Below are 17,008 nucleotides of genomic sequence, written 5' to 3'. Positions count from 1 at the left end.
CGAGAAATATGGGTGGAGATGATGTCAAAACTACAAGTACCATAACTACAGACATCCATGATATGTAGGTTGTATCATGTGTTAGAACAAGATTTGGTTTTGCATCTATACCTTGAGTTTTGATGATAAAAACGTTGTATTTGTGCGAAAATAATTTTGGCACGCTAAGGGTTTGTTATTGTGTAGCTTAAACAAACAGTTCTGATTCTTATCATATGATGTGTAACATCATCAGTTTCGGGACTTTATGTTCCAAATTTGCTTTTGCGTTACAATTAGAAGTTCTGAAAGATGTCAATATTGTTGCTGCAATATTCTTTCTGCTTCTGCGTTATCTCACCCATCAGAAGCATCTAAGGAGATACTATGTTGATATTGCAATGTTCTCTCAGTTGGTTTGCTTCTGGATGTGACTCTGATTAACAAGCTTCTGAAGAATTGCAAGCTTCTGAAGTTATGTTATGTAGCTGAAGATTCTGAAGATCTCAAGACAGAAGATTGAAGTTATCAAGGTTTTGACTGAGGTTTCTGAAGATTCTGAAGACTCTGAAGAACTCAAGCCAGACTACTGACGATGTCAAGGTTCTAACTCAAGGTTCTGAAGTTTCTGAATCCAACTCTCTTTTTCTTCACTCCATGCTTCAATCATCTTTTATCAGAAGCCAATGAATCTGAAGATAAGATCAAATGGAAATGTGATCAAATAGTACATAATACAAATCGAACAATCTTTCCACTACCTTATTTCGTGGGCAAGGACTGTACTATTCATAAAACCTGTCACTGAATTTGTGGGCGAAAGGATGTATGTGGTATCATTCCTTTCTCATCCAACAGCGGACAGCCGCTCAAGGAGTTTTCCCCATTTTGCCCTCCAACAATCACATGCTTATACTATATAAGCATACATTGGAAACTTGAAGAACTCTCGCTTGCACTCTTGCTGCTGAACTACACAGGTTATTTTTCTTTGTGAAGAACTCATCTTTTGTATTCTGTGTTCTTTAAGTATTTAGTATTCATTTGTGTAAAATCTGCTTTTAAAGAAGCATCTTGTAACACATAAAATTATGTAAAATGGCTTCCCTAATCTATGGAGTTAGCAGAAATGGCAGGAAAGGTTTGGGTTGTACATAAACTACAAAACCTAACAAAAATCAGAAGATTAAACCAAAACCTCTCTATGTGCATTTCGTGCATGCTGACACTAAGTCTGATATTACTGCGCAGACACAGAAGTATACTAAGTATAAGAACTTAGTTCTGAAACTTAAGTATCATGCACAAATCTCTCATGATTATCCTTCTGCTAAAAGACCCAAAGTTGTAAGAAACTCTGGGAAAATAACAAAAGAGGACCCAAAAAAATGGGTACCTAAGGATAAAATCGTTTATGTTACAGACATCCTTAACAGCTCATCTGAAACACCAATCATGGTACCTGGACAGTGGATCCTCACGACACATGACGGGTAGAAGGTCTATGTTCCAAGATTTGGAACTTCAACCTAGAGGCTTTGTTGGTTTCGGAGGAAACCAAAAAGGAAAGATCATTGGCTCTGAAACCATTGGTAACAGTAAACTTCCTTCTATTACTAATGTTCTTTTAGTTAATGGTCTAATACCTAATCTATTGTCCATTAGCCAACTTAGTGACAATGGTTATGATATCATCTTCAATAAAAAGTCTTGTAAGGTTGTTAGTCAGAAAGATGACACAATCCTTTTTAATGGAAAGAGGAAAAACAATATTTACAAAAATAAACTTTATGATCTTGAAGATCAAAATGTAAATGTCTAATGTCTATTAACGAAGAGCAATGGGTATGGCATAGATGTTTAGATCATGTTAGCATGAGAAGGATTTCTCAGCTAAATAAACTTGAATTAGTTAGAAATCTATCCAAACTGAAGTTCCTTTAGATGCTCTTTGTGAAGCATGTCAGAAAGGCAAGTTTTCTAAAACATCTTTCAAAGCTAAAACTGTTGTTTCTACCTCTAGACCATTAGAACTTCTCCTCATTAATTTGTTTGGACCAGTGAAAACTACTTCTATCAATGGAAAGAAGTATGGATTAGTCATTATTGATGACTATAGCCGTTGGACATAGGTAAAGTTCTTGAAACACAAGGATGAGTCTCACTTTGTGTTCTCAACCTTCTTCTCACTAGTGCAAATAGAAATGAATTGCAAAATAATAAATGTCAAAAGTGATCATGGTGGCTAATTTGAAAATAAACATTTTGAAAATCTTTTTGATTCAAATGGTATTTCCTTTTATTTCTCTTGTCCTAGAACTCCACGGCAAAATGGAGTTGTAGAAAGGAAGAATGGGACTTTACAAGAAATGGATTGTACCATGATCCAAGAAACTAATATGGCTAAGCTTTTCTGGGCAAAAGCAGTCAACATAATGTGTTATATTCATAATAGGATTTCTATCCGACCTATTCTGGGTAAGACTCCTTATGAATTGTGGAAGAACAGAAAGCCTAACATTTCTTACTTTCATCCTTTTGGAAGTGAATGCTTTATGTTAAATACTAAAGAGAATCTTGGCAAGTTTGACTCTAAGGCACAAAAGTGTTTACTGTTAGGATATTCTGAACGATCTAAAGGCTATAAAATCTTTAATACAGAAACACAAATTGTTGAAGAATCAATTCATGTTAGATTCAATGATAAGCTTGACCCTAAGAATTCAAAGCTAGTTGAGAAATTTGCAGATTTGAAGATTAATCTTTCAAAATCTAAAGAAATTGTCTCTGAAGAAAAATACTCAGAAGGCAAGGCTAAAGAATATGAAGAATCGACTCAACCAGAAACAATTGTTGATCCAATTCATCAGAAGAAGAGTAGATCAAGAACTTCTAATTCCGAGGAACTGATTATGGGAGACAAGAATGCTTCAGTCAGAACTAGATCTTCATTCAGACATTCTGAAAAAACTGTTATAGATTTGGTGTCTTTGATAGAACCCTCCTCCATTGATGAAGCTCTTCTGGATAATGAATGGATTCTGGCCATGCAAGATGAATTGAATCAATTCACCAGAAATGATATTTGGGATCTTGTTCATAAACCAAAAGGTTTCCATGTCATTGGAACCAGATGGGTTTTCAGAAACAAGCTGAATGAGAAAGGAGAAGTTATCAGAAACAAAGTTCGACTGGTAGCTCAAAGTTATAATCAGGAAGAAGGTATAGACTATACATAAATCTTTGCTCAAGTTACCAGGTTAGAGTCTATTCGTCTTTTAATTTCTTTTGCAGTCAATCATAACATCATACTCTATCAGATGGATGTTAAGAGTGCATTCCTGAATGGTTATATTTCTGAAGAAGTTTATGTGCATCAACCTCCTGGTTTTGAAAGTTCTCAAAATCCTGATTTTGTTTTTAAGCTAAAAAATCGTTGTATGGTCTAAAGTAGGTTCCAAGAGCTTGGTATGATAGACTAAGCAACTTTTTGTTAGAACATAATTTTACCAAAGGAAAAGTCGACACAACTCTCTTTTGAAAAACCTTCAAGAATGACATTCTGGTTGTGCAAATATATGTTGATGATATTATTTTTGGTTCTGCTAATGCGTCATTGTGCAAGGATTTTGCTAAGTCTATGCAAGCAGAATTTGAAATGAGTCTAATGGGAGAACTGAAGTTCTTTTGGGGAATTCAAATTGATCAAATACCATAAGGCATGTATATTCATCAAAGCAAATATACAAAGGAACTTTTGAAGAAATTCAACTTATCAGAATGTAAGCTAGCAAAGACTCTGATGCATCCTACATGCATTCTAGAAAAAGAAGAGGTAAGCAGTAAGATAAATCAGAAGCTTTTCAGAGGTATGATAGGTTCTCTTCTATATCTAACAGCTTATAGACCTGATATCTTGTTTAGTGTATGCTTATGTGCTCGCTTCCAATCAGATCCTAGGAAAATTCATTTAATTGATGTTACGATAATTTTTAGGTATCTTAAAGGTACTACTAATCTTTGTTTATTTTATAGAAAATCAAGTGAGTATAAATTAGTAGGCTATTGGGATACTGACTACGCTGGAGATAGAATTGAAAAAAAAGTACTTCTGGAAGTTGCCAATTTTTGGGAGACAACTTAATCTCATGGTCCAGCAAGAGACAAACAACAATTGTGCTTTCAACAGCTGAAGCTGAATACATTGCAGCTTTTGGATGCAACACTCAGATACTCTAGATGAAGAGTTAGCTCGAAGATTACCAAATATCTTAGAGTAACATTCTTATTCTCTGCGATAATACTTATGTTATATGTTTATCTAAGAATCCTATCTTGCATTCTAGGGCTAAGCATATTGAAATAAAATATCATTTTTTACGTGACTATGTTCAGAAGGGAATTTTTCACTTAAAATTTATTGATACAGACCATCAATGGGCTGATATCTTTAAAAAAAACCTTGCTAAAGATAGATTCACATTCATCTTGGAAAATCTATTTATGAAACTTTGTCCATAATGAAAAGATGTTAGTAAGAATGTAAAGTCTTTAGAACTCTAGATTAGACTCTGAGATTGTTTTCTTTCTGACTCTAAAACTTGAAGCTTTCTGAAGTAAATGAGTTTTCAGGAATCAAAAAGGTTATGATCATAAGCAATCTTATCAATTTGTCTTCCTAATTTTGAATAATTGAAGCATTTAATGGTTGTCTTGTCGTTTGATTTCGTGTGATTCTTAGTGGAGACAGTTGTTCCATTTTCTGAGCATGCGTGATTAAAGCGTGACACATTGGGTTTAACAACTCTTGGAATTAGGTCTAAACACTTACACTTCCCACCATGAATGCGTACACCTTTTGTAATCATTGCTAAAATTGTCTATTTAAACTCAAATCACTCACATTTTCACACTACTTGCACATTTATCCTACACTTCCACCCAAAGAATTTTGTCACAAATTCTACAATTTAAGAGTCATTTATCATACCAAATGGAAATGTCTCCTCTCCCTACTCCGGTGATAAAACCTAAATTGAGAGCCTCGACTATTTTAGTAATAGAATGTCATGTGTACAATGCCCCATGGTAATTATTTGTCTCTAGGTTTCAGGCTATATAATTATATCTTGTGTGAAAATTATTGTATGAATAATTGAGTCTTTTAAGAAAGTAGGTAGCATGCTCATTGTGCTTAAAATTGTGAACGACATGACTAATGTTGCAAGAATGAGTAATTTAATAAGAACATGATGGTGTTGGATAAAAATCTTCCAATTTATCTCACAAAATATCGAGATCTCTAAAATAAATGGATAGATACTTGTCACCTTGTCTAGTTAAGAGGAGGTTACGAAAAAGATTAAAAAAAAAAGTGAAAGTGATTTCTCTTGGTGAATTGTTCGTGTAAGTCATTCCAAAGCTCATATGTTGTGTTGATGTAAATGGTGCTTTAAGCAATAATATGGTGACGTGAGAGAATATGGTTAAAATTTGGATCAAATTGTGATGGCTAAGGAAAATATCCATTGGTGAATTTGATATTATTTTAGTTGATAAAGCTTGACATGTTGATTTAAAATTGTGATAATTATGGTCATTCAGCTGTGTTGTGCTAAGTTTGTCATCAATATTTTCATAGTAATGCTCAAGTAGTTAATAGACCATAGAGGATCCATATCTGATCCAACTATAAAAGAAACACATGTCATCCCGCACACTTGTGACTAGGTGTGGGTTGTAATTCTCGAACACCACATTTCACAATAGCAGGCGATCAAGACTATTTCTATACATATTTGTAGTTTTACCACCCTACATCAAAATGAGGAATTTCAAATGTGGTTGAGTTTCCATGTACTTTTGGTCGAACTCTCGTCCAACAATACCGGGAAAATGGTTATAGATTTATGACTACATCAACGTATACTAATCAATAAACAATATTGTTTAGTAATTAATTGGTTTAATACCATTTTCGTCCCTTTTCATTTAGCAGGGTTCATGTTATTCCCTTAGCTTTAAAAAGAATAATTTGATCCCTAAACTTATTAATAAGTTTCACATACATCCTTACCATCTAATTTCCATAAATTGAGTTTATTGGGTCTACGTGGCATCTGTATACATGTATTTTTGACGCCATGAAATTAATAAGCAGAATAGTATTTTCAACAAATGGAGATGCTTGCAAAACGAAAAAAACTAGAAATATATACTTAAAGAGCATTTTTCGACAGTTTAGTTGATAAGTGTTTTCGGCACTTCGACAGATTGGTGGTTCGATATTTCGACAGAAGAAGATGTCTGCAGATGAAAAGACGTCTTCGACAAGTATGGATGATGTTATGATATTTTGACAATTCGACAAGTCTGAGGAGATGCGTCGTTTCGATATAAAGCAGAAATTCAAATTCAAAAGAGTTATAACTTCGGCAGAAGACGCGTGGAAGCACCTGGCGAAAGTAAGTCATGCAGAGAGCCAAGTGTCATAGTTTTAGGATTTATTCGTTAGTGACAGTTATTTTGTTTGTATATAAATAGGATAGTTGTTATCAGAATGTGGGTGAAAAAACTTGTACAAAATTCCTGCAAAAAATACTCAAAGTACCCGTGTGAGAGAAAAGAGTCTTATCTGGAAAATGTACGTGTGAACAAACACCACTTCTTTAAAGTTTTATGTTATAAATTTCAAAGTTCTTTACCAATTTTCCTTTACATTTACCAGTCATTTATCCTTTGCATTTACTTTATGCAATGTATTCTTCGCCATTTACTTTTCGCCATTTATCTTAGTCTTGTTAAGTTTACTTTTCCTTAAGCATTTTTAGTCAATATCTTTCGTACATGAAAGACTTCGTAAACCAAATAAAGGATACAAAGGTTGTTCTAAAGAGTTATAAAGTTATTTAAATTTGCACATGTCCTAGGATTTGTATGGTTGATCCTGCAAGTAACCCAATTCAATAAGTTTTGGAAAAACCAGAGGTTGTTCGCCAAAATCAACAGCGAACAAATTGGCACACCCGGTGGGACCAGTGCAAAATCTAAAACTTAAATAATCTTTAGTCAAGGTGTCTTCTTCGTTGTATGAGACTAAGAAGCGGTAAATTAGCCATACCTGACGTAGAAAGACCTAAACGAACGAGAGTAAGGAAAATGGCAAGTCAGCCAAATAATCCAAATAATCCTAATCCAAATGAAGTCATCCCAGTATCCAACCCTATCCCTTCGACAGGAGGAAATGTGGGATCAGTCCCTGTGTCAGAGGCTGTGCCTTCGTCAACAGGGTCAATACCAGCGGTTTCAATATCGCAAAATGCGCCTAGTTCGTCCATTAGGGCGCAACAAATGCCTGTTGGGACACCTCCCCCTATAAGGAATACTTCTAGGCCTTTTGTGACAAATTTCACCATGCCTCTGCCTGGTAGGGAACAACCATTTGGAATGCCAACTTCGGTAATGGCAAATTTACACAATTCGCCGGTATTATATTATGATTATATGGCCAATATGTCTTCACCATTCCAAGGGTCATGATATGGCGGAAACATGAGTAGACTAAACCAACAACCACTTTACATGCCGACAATAACAAATAATTCTGCGCAAGTAATTAGACAACAAATGGACGAGAGTAATCATGATATGGTCCAAATGTTGACACAACAAATGGGGGCGATGTTTAATCCTCTAATACAAAACACCACCCAAACAAACCAATTATTGGCAGCACAAATGACGCGCATTGCTGACTTTTTTGGGGTCCCTCAAACTCGACACAGAGAACAAGTGGTTCAAAACCCAATGGTGGCGGTCCAAGAAGAGCCTACAATAAATCAAATATCGTTAGATAATCCCAAGGCAAACGTCAGAAACCAAGAGGAAGTAGTCGAACAGCCTCGTGTCGAAATTCCTGTTCCACAAGAGCCTAGAAGGATAGTAATCCAGAGAGGCCAAGACGCTGATGCTGTGTTGCAACAGCGAATCCGGTATAATAACTTGCCTACCGAAAACAATTTAGCGGCCATGGTCGAAACGATAATGGCACAAAATGGGGTAAACGTAGGATTACAAAGGCCCAGTTACGCTTCCCCACTGTCGGAATATATTCTGCAAGAAGAATTGCCCCCAAGATGGAAAGTTCCTAAGTTCACCAAATTCTCAGAGGATACTAGTGAATCCACCATAGAACATGTAGCACGTTATCTGATTGAAGCATGAGAGATAGCCCGTAATGAAAATTTGAAAATAAAATACTTTCCTAGTTCCTTGACGAAAAACGCGTTTACTTGGTTTACATCCTTGCCTGCAAACTCAGTGTATACGTGGATCCAATTAGAGAGGTTATTCCATGAACAATTTTATATGGGAAAAACCAAAATAAGTCTGAAGGAATTAGCCAGTGTTAAGAGAAAATACTCAAAACCAATAGATGATGATTTAAATAGGTTCAGGTCGCTAAAGGCTAGGTATTTCACTCGGGTGCCAGAACATGAGTTAGTTGAAATGGCCGCAGGGGGTCTAGATTATTCTATAAGAAAGAAACTAGACACTCGGTATTTAAGGGATATGGCGCAATTAGCAGATAGGGTGAGACAAGTCGAAAGGTTAAGGGACGAAAAATTTAGAGCAAATAAAAAAAAGAAAAGAAAGGGTGGCCTATGTAGGGGTATGTCAAGATGATGAATAGGACGAAAATGAACCAAGTAACTTCGACGAACAAGAGATTGAATTGGCAGAACTGAAGCAAGGCCCACCATATTCGTGTAAAGTACTAACCCCGTCGAACGGAAATCCAGTCGAAACTAGTGATAAGTTTCCTAAAAGAACTTATACGTTCGACATCAGCAAATGTGACGAGATTTTTGACTTATTGGTTAAAGATGGTCAATTAATAAAACCACCAGGCGTTAAAGAACCGCCTGTGGAACAACAGAAAAAGAGAGGTTTTTGTAAATATCATAACTTTCTGGGCCATAAAACGTCTCGGTGTTTCCTTTTCAAGGATCTCGTTCAAAATGCTATCAGTGACGGAAGGCTGAAGTTTGGTGATAAGCCAAAACAACAGATGAGGATTGATTCGAATCCCATGCAGCCAGTAGAAGCCCACTATGCTGAACCATCCATTGTGAATATGGTGGAGGTCGAAGTTGCTCCTGATGGCAATTTTGAAAGGGTGGAAGCTGCTGGAGGTTTCGACACTAATATCAACATGGTTGAGATTGCTGATGATCTTACAAACCAGAACAAAGTTGAAGTTACTGAAGGCTTTGACGACCAGAAAAAGATGGAAACTACTGAAGGTTTTGACAAAAAAGACAATGACAATATTGCTGAAGATGTTGTAGATCGACAAGGAGCAAATTGGGATTGCTTGGGACAGCCAAGTGGGAAGTACGATTATCTCGCAAAATACACTGCGCCTGCAAGTTCTCGTATCGACATCAATGCAATCCAGCCAACCGGGTGGGGGGATTTACCTTTGAGTAACAATGAAAAAACAACTGAGACAACTGACAATCTCCCTATCATCAAAAAGAAGGTTACTGAAGACCTCACTATTGAAAACAAGGCTACTGAAGGCCTTGATCCTGACCAAATGAGGGTAGGTGATGGCGTAAATTGCGTCAACATTATGGGACCTTTCAAGAGGTCACGGGAATCAAAGCAGAAGCTGTGGATGGTCCTATGAAGCCTATGACCGGTGGAATTCTACGTAGGGTAATGGAGGACCCCAGAAGAAATTCGAACAAATGTTGTTGCAAACATGATCCCAGGAACATATCTTGGTGTTGCTGTCCAGAAAAGGAGTTTGACCAAATACAAAGAAATGGTGAAGTCGAAGAAGAAAGACTTATTAAAAAAATGAACAAATTAAGCATTGCTGACGAACGGAATGTTGGGGTGAATATGGTGGAAGTATCTCAGAGAAACCAGGCAGAAGTGGATGAAGATCGTCGTCGAAAGGAGTACCAAAGGCTGGCATGTCCTAAAGAAGAGGAAAATCTAGTGGAATTCATCAAGAGGTGCCAAAAGATGAGGACTGAAGTGATTTTATGCCCACGTTACAGTGCAATCTTCAACAGGAAGGCAGCAACCAATCTGGAAGTAGTGGATAAATCCAAGAGAAAAGAAAATTGGGGGACAACAGGATATGACTCAAGAAAAAGTGATCATCACCAATGGAGCCGTGGAGAAAGACACCATAGCACTTACAAACCATCCAACAAAGCAACGGATGACAAATGGGTTCAACCCATTAGAGATGCTCAAGGACAGAAAAAATGGAGAAATTTTGAAGTTCAAAGAGGCACTTCGATGAAGGATAAGAAGGAGGTGGAGAAGCACAAACCAAGACCATATCCTTCAGAAAACTACAGAGGGAAAAATCCTATGTCAAGATCCCAATGGAGAAGAATCCAGAGGCAGAAGAAGGCAGAAAAAGAAGTTGCAGAAAAAGCGTGATTGGAAAACATGCTGACAGGAAGGAGAAAGCAAAATCCAGTGACAATGCTCAGATAGTAAACAGAGAGGAGACCTCCCACCAGATCAATCCTGGCAGCGTGGTCGAACCAGTGTTGTCCAAAGAGAAGGTGCAAGAAAATGACGAAATAACTGACAACTTCGAATCTGACTCAGAAGCGTCCTTTAATGTGATCTGCAACGTGGTTTCTGTCCTCCCCAAAGATTATGATAGAATCATGGAGGTCGAAGACGAGGAAGATGGGATGGAAGAGGAAACAATGGTACATAGGCCCGTTTGCTACTACGTCATGAACAATGGTTGCGTCGAAGAACAGAATGCTTTCTTCGAAAGGCCATATGATTCCATAAAGGCACATTTAAAGCCTTTATTCATAAAAGGAAAGGTTGAGAATGTTGGTGTAAACAAGATACTGGTAGATGGCGGAGCAGCAGTAAATTTGATGCCCCATTTCATGCTAAGGAAGATTGGGAAGGATGATTCAGACGCAAAACCTCACAACATGGTGTTGTCGAACTACGAAGGAAAATTAGGAACCACTATGAGCGTTATCCAGGTGGATTTGACTGTTGGAATCATAACAAGGCCAACAATGTTCATGGTCATTGCTTCAAGGGCGAATTACAACTTACTACTTGGAAGGCAGTGAATTCATGGTGTAGGAGCCGTACCTTCTTCAATGCATCAACAAATAGCCATCTGGAGACCAGACAGGATTGTCGAAAACATTGAAGCTGATCAAAGTTATTTCATGACAGAAGTGAACAATGTCAGCAGTCGAAGTTTCGACAAGAACCTAGCTCACATACCTCCGTGCAGCCCAGCCGAGTTCGACCTAAAAGCAACAGACAACGCCTACTGCTCCATGTACCTTCATCCTACACATGGTTTTCAGTGGGACAAAGAAGTAATTGGCGAATCAAACTACATGTGGGGAACTACTCATATAGCGCCAACAGGATAAGGAAGCGAATTTGATGATGATGAGTAAAGAATCAGCGCTCAAAAGAATTACGACTTACGTAGCCGAAAACAAACTCAAAGAGGCCCTTGAGGCCGAAGTAAAATATATCGCTGTCAAAGCCAACAAAGAAAATTCCAACGAACAATGTCCCCAAAGAGACGTTGCAGAAGATTATGATAACAACCAAATGGGCGAATGGCAACACCAAAAGCTTGACGCCATTTATGATGACGAACCTCTGGGGTTCGAAAAAGATCCAGTGTCAACTAACGTGAAGATGATGGTGCAGGATCCATTAGAGGAAATAAATTTAGGACTAGGGGCAGAAAGTAGACCAACCTACATAAGCGCAAAGATGTACCCCCAATTCAAAGTCGAAATAGTCCAGTTGCTGAAAGAGTTCAAAGACTGCTTCGCATGGGATTACGACGAGATGCCTGGTTTAGATAGAAGTTTGGTCGAATTGCAGCTGCCAATAATGGAAGGAAAGAAGCCAAAGCAGAATCCAAGACGCTTCGCGCCAGAGATTCTGTCGAAAATAAAAGAAGAGGTCGAAAGACTTAAAATGCAAGTTCATCCGCACAACCAGGTACGTCGAATGGATTGCAAATATAGTTCCTGTAATTAAGAAAAATGGCAAACTTATGGTGTGCATTGATTTTCGAGACTTAAATTCAGCTACCCCAAAGGATGAATATCCTATGCCAGTGGCAGAAATGCTTATAGATTCTGCAGCAGGCCACGAGTATTTAAGTATGCTAGATGGATACTCTGGCTATAATCAAATTTTTATTGCTGAAGAAGATGTTCCTAAAACAGCTTTCTGCTGTCCCGGAGCAATAGGAACGTACGAATGGGTAGTAATGCCCTTTGGTTTAAAAAACGCTGGAGCAACTTACCAACGGGCTATGAATTCCATTTTTCATGACTTTATTGAAACTTTCATGCAAGTGTACATTGATGATATTGTGATCAAGTCTGTTTCAGGGAAAAGTCATATAGACCATCTTCGACAATCCTTTGAAAGGATGAGGAAGTTTGGTTTAAAAATGAATCCCCTTAAATGTGCTTTTGGTGTGCAGGCGGGTGATTTCTTAGGTTTTGTGGTCCACAAGAAGGGGATCGAAATAAATGAAAACAAATCAAAAGCCATAATGGAGGCGAAAGCGCCATCAACGAAAAAGGGGCTGCAGTCTCTGCTGGGGAAAATCAACTTTCTCAGAAGGTTTATCTCCAACCTTAGTGGAAAAACGCAAGCCTTCTCTCCTCTAATTCGACTAAAGAAGGAAGATTTTGCATGGGGGCAAGAACAACAAGCTGCCTTTGACAAATTCAAGGAATACCTGGCTAGCCCTCCAATTCTAATATCTGCTTGTAGAAAAAAGAAGTATGAGATTGTACATTTCGGCATCAGACAAAACATTAGGAAGTATGTTGTGCCAAGAAGATGAGAATGGCGTCGAAAGAGCCATCTATTATCTCAGTAGAGTCCTAAATGATGCTGAAACTAGATATAGTATTATAGAAAAACTATGTATATGTGTATATTTTTCTTGTATGAAATTAAAGCATTATATAAAGTCTGTTGATGTATACATTTATTATCATTTTGACGTAATAAAATATATGTTATATAAATCTATTTTACATAGTCGAATCGGAAAATGGGCTTTAGCATTGACAGAATATTCCTTGAAATATTTGCCTTTAAAGGCTGTGAAAGGACAAGTGGTTGCTGATTTTATAGCTGACCACGCTATAGATGAAAATGTAGAGTATGTCGAATTAGAACCATGGAAACTGTATTTCGACGGTTCCAGTCATAAGAATGGAACTGGTGTTGGGATGTTGATTATTTCTCCTGACAGAATTCCAACAAAGTTCAAGTACAAAGTTGAAAGTCTGTGTTCAAATAATGAAGCAGAATATGAAGATTTGATTGTTGGACTTGAAATATTATTGAAATTAGGGGCAACAAGAGTCGAAATAATGGGTGACTCTGAACTGGTGATAAAGCAGTTGACTAAAGAATATAAGTGTGTGAAAGAAAATTTAATCATATACTTTGTAATAGCCAATAGACTTCTCAAGGAATTCGACAATGTGGCCTTTAGGCACATTCCCAGGGTGGAGAATCAAGAGGCGAATGACCTCGCTCAACTTGCGTCTGGATACAAAGTGTCGAAGGAAAAGTTAGAAAAGGCTATTGAAGTCAGAGGAAGAGTCATATCTACCAAATTGTCCCCATCAGATTTGGAGTCAATAAGATTAGGATATGGTGACGAAGAAAATTTTGAGATATTCAATATAGATGATTCAGGAATTGAAGACTGGAGAAAGCCCATCAAGGATTATCTACAAGACCCAAATCAGAAAGCCGAAAGAAAGGTAAAATACAGAGCTTTAAGTTATGTACTTTTTGGAAACGAATTGTTCAAAAAGACTGCAGAAGGAGTCTTGTTGAAATGCTTAGGTGAAGATGAAGCTTACATAGCTTTGTCGAATGTGCATAATGGAGCATGTGACGCACACCAAGCAGGTCATAAAATGAAATGGTTATTATTTCGACAAGGAATGTATTGGCCAACAATGCTGAAGGACTGTGTCGAATTTGCAAAAGGTTGTCAGGAATGTCAAGTACATGCAGGTATACCACATGTTCCTGCAAGTGAGTTGCATTCAATTATAAAACCTTGGCCATTTAGAGGTTGGGCTTTAGACTTGATTGATGAAATTCGACCAGCCTCTTCAAAAGGGCAAAAGTACATTTTGGTTGGAATAGACTATTTTACTAAGTGGATTGAAGCCATACCATTGGCAAATGTAGATCAAGAAGCAGTTATAGATTTTATCCAAAAGCACATAATTTATAGATTTGGGATACCAGAAACAATAACAACAGATCAAGGATCTGTGTTCACTGGTAAAAATATGCAGAAATTTGCACAAGAAACAGGATTTAAACTCCTTACTTTGACACCTTACTATGCTCAAGCCAATGGACAAGTTGAAGCAGCCAACAAGGTAGTGATAAATTTGATCAAAAAGCATGTGGGGAGAAAACCTAAAAACTGGCATAAAACTTTAGATCAAGTTTTGTGGGCTTGTCGAACATCTCCAAAAGAAGCAACGAATTTGACTCCATTTAAGTTGACCTATGGACATGATGCAGTTTTACCAGTCGAAATATATTTGCAATCAGTTAGAGTTCAAAGGCATCATGAAATCCCATCAGATATATATTGGAGTATGATGATGGACGAATGAGTTGATTTAGACGAAGAAAGGTTGCGTGCGCTGGATCTTATAAAGAGACAAAAAGAAAGAGTCGAAAAGTTTTACAATAAGAAAGTAAAATTCAAGACCTTTTTAATTGGTGATCTTGTTTGGAAAGTAATCCTTCCTATGGATCGAAAAGATAGATTAATGGGAAAATGGTCTCATAAGTGGGAAGGACCTTTCCAGATTTTGAAAAGTTTTTCAAATGGTGCGTATGAGATTGAAGAGATAGGAAAAGATGAGAGAATCTTAAAGATAAATGGCAAGCATTTGAAAAAATATAAGCCAATATTGCAAGAAGTAAAAATAGCAGTAGAATAATTGTGAAAATAATTGTGATAGCTTTGACAAACAAAAGTGGCACCAAAGTTATTACAAAGAAAGCCTCAAAGGGCTGAGAATTGGTAAACTAATTCGACTACAATTTGATACTAACAAAAGCTTCCTTCAATGTGGCAAATTTCTTTTTCTGAAACTGGAGTCGATGATCACAAAGACTTTTGTGAGTAGAGAGAGTCTCAATCTCTTGACTAAGTTGCTGAGCCCTTTCTGCATGTCGAATACCCACCTTCAGTTCGTCGTCAATCTCATTTTGCTTAGGTTGTTGTATGGATGCTTTGCGTTTTTTCTCTTGGGAGATTTTTTCTTGAAGAACAGCTATTTGTTTCTCCCATTTCTGGATATTATCATCACAAGCAGCAACTTCTTTGATATAAGTTTCAGAAAGCTGCTGCAGCTTTGAAACTTCGTCAGTCGAAGTAGAAATAGCATCCCACTCAGCAACTTGAGTCTCGGATTTTATGAGATTTGTTGGGAGAGATCTTTTTGACGATGAAGGTCTGCAGTCGCCAAGTCGATGAGGGTCATCAGCTCCATCACAAAATTGCCAACCTTAGCAGAAGTTTCCAAGACGTTTATTTGTTTCAAAATCTTCTTGAGTTCAATATGAGCAAGGGCGTTTTCTTCTAAAACTTTGAACAAATCAACATCAAGGATTTTCGTCTTAATCTTGGTCAAAATGTTGTCAAGAGATTGCACTTCAGAAGTGGCCCAGAGGTAGTCGAACTGCTTTACGAAGAATCTTGAAAATTGTGACGAGCGCTAAGCATGGCTTTTAGATATTCTAAGGGTCTCTGCACCTTGAGACTCTCAAGCTCTTCGCGAGAGAAACCAGTCGAACCAGTAGATGCGACACTTCCTTTGGTCTGGTCAGGAGCGGGTTGAGTGCTTCGCCCTAAAGTTTGCCCAGCATCCGGTTGTTTCGACTGGTCATCCTCATCTTTAGCAGTTTCTTCTTCATGGTCATCTTCGACCCCAGTTTCCATGTCAGTGTCATCGCCCTCATTTGCAGCATTTAATCCTGGATGAGGAGGTGAATCATCTTCAGAAGCTTCACTCATTGTAGCGTCGAATTCTGCTACAGTCTGCCTATCATGATCATTTTTGGGGATTTCTTCTTCGTGGACTGTCTCTTCCAGAGTTTTCTCAGGTTCAAGATTAATTTTTGTATGCGCCATCTCCATTGTTGATCCTTTTGTCAAATCCTTCGGAGAAGTGGACGTCGAGCTAACAGTTTTGAGAGCAGAACCACTATCAGGTTTTGGTGTGTTTTTATATGTAGGTTTTCTTTCGACAGCCAATTGTTTCTGAAAATAATTCTAAGTTAGAAGAAAGAAATGCAATGAAGATGAATATAGATAGTTGAAATAAGGATTTACCTCAGGAATCTCAGTATTAAAACTAGATTTCCCACTGTTCGCAGTTGATTTTAGCGAACAACCTCTGGTTTTCCAAAACTTGTCGAATTGGGTTACTTGCAGGATCAACCATACAAATCCTAGGACATGTGCAAATTAAAATAACGTTGTAAATCTCTAGAACGACCTTTGTATCCTTTATTTGGTTTACTAAGTCTCTCATGTCGAAAAAATATTGACTAGAAGTGCGTAAGAAAAAACAAAGTTAACAAGACTAAGATAAATGGCGAAAAATAAATTGTCGAAAATAAAATACATAGGATAAATGACTTGAAAATGTAAAGGAAAATTTGGTAAAGAACTTTGAAATTTATAAGATAAAACTTTAAAGAAATGGTGTTTGTTCACACGTACATTTTCTAGATAAGACTCTTTTCTCTCACACGGGTACTTTGAGTATTTTGCAGGAATGTTTGTACAAGTTTTTTTTCACTTTTTCTGATAACAACTATCCTATTTATATACAAACAAAATAACGGTTATTAACGAATAAATCCTAAAACTATGACATTTGGCTTTTCTGCATGACTTCCTTTCGCCAGG

Source organism: Lathyrus oleraceus, chromosome 6, assembly GCF_024323335.1.
Source record: "Lathyrus oleraceus cultivar Zhongwan6 chromosome 6, CAAS_Psat_ZW6_1.0, whole genome shotgun sequence".
In the NCBI taxonomy this organism is placed as follows: domain Eukaryota; kingdom Viridiplantae; phylum Streptophyta; class Magnoliopsida; order Fabales; family Fabaceae; genus Lathyrus; species Lathyrus oleraceus.
Note: the sequence above shows the minus strand (reverse complement) of the source record.